The 663-nt window shown below is 48.3% G+C and overlaps 3 non-coding genes across 3 annotated transcripts; all 3 read right to left on the reverse strand.

Annotated features, from left to right (window-relative positions):
* Positions 1–21: 21 nt before the first annotated feature.
* LOC111476299 lies at positions 22–140 on the reverse strand. Its single transcript, XR_002717030.1, has one exon. It is a non-coding gene; the product is annotated as a 5S ribosomal RNA (ribosomal RNA).
* Positions 141–270: 130 nt separating this feature from the next.
* Positions 271–389, reverse strand: LOC111476298. Its single transcript, XR_002717029.1, has one exon. It is a non-coding gene; the product is annotated as a 5S ribosomal RNA (ribosomal RNA).
* Positions 390–519: 130 nt separating this feature from the next.
* Positions 520–638, reverse strand: LOC111476297. The gene has a single exon (XR_002717028.1). It is a non-coding gene; the product is annotated as a 5S ribosomal RNA (ribosomal RNA).
* Between the last annotated feature and the right edge of the window lie 25 nt (positions 639–663).

Consider the following 663-nt stretch of genomic DNA (forward strand, 5'->3'; position numbering starts at 1 on the left):
GGAGAAATTGAAAGAAAAAAAGGGGTGCAAAACGAGGACTTCCCAAGTGGTCACCCAACTTAGTACTACTCTCGCCCAAGCACGCTTAACTGCAGAGTTCTAATGGGATCCGTTGCATTAATGATGGTATGATCGCACAAAAAATAAGCGCACAAATTCGGATTTAACGCATGCGGGGCGGCATGATCGAAACGCGATGGGCGTGAGCGGGGGAGGTTCTCATTTGTAGAGAAAGGAAGAAAAGAACTGGGAGAAATTGAAAGAAAAAAAGGGGTGCAACACGAGGACTTCCCAAGTGGTCACCCAACTTAGTACTACTCTCGCCCAAGCACTCTTAACTGCGGAGTTCTAATGGGATCCGTTGCATTAGTGCTGGTATGATCGCACAAGATATAAGCGCACAAAATCGGATATAACGCATGCGGAGCGGCATGATCGAAACGCGATGGGCGTGAGCGGGGGAGGTTTTCATTTGTAGAGAAAGGAAGAAAAGAACTCGGAGAAATTGAAAGAAAAAAAGGGGTGCAACACGAGGCCTTCCCAAGTGGTCACCCAACTTAGTACTACTCTCGCCCAAGCACGCTTAACTGCGGAGTTCTGATGAGATCCGGTGCATTAGTGCTGGTATGATCGCACCCGACATGCCATGCGCACAAAATCGGA

The sequence above is a fragment of the Cucurbita maxima genome, unplaced genomic scaffold (genome assembly GCF_002738345.1).
Source record: "Cucurbita maxima cultivar Rimu unplaced genomic scaffold, Cmax_1.0 Cma_Scf07318, whole genome shotgun sequence".
NCBI classification, from domain to species: domain Eukaryota; kingdom Viridiplantae; phylum Streptophyta; class Magnoliopsida; order Cucurbitales; family Cucurbitaceae; genus Cucurbita; species Cucurbita maxima.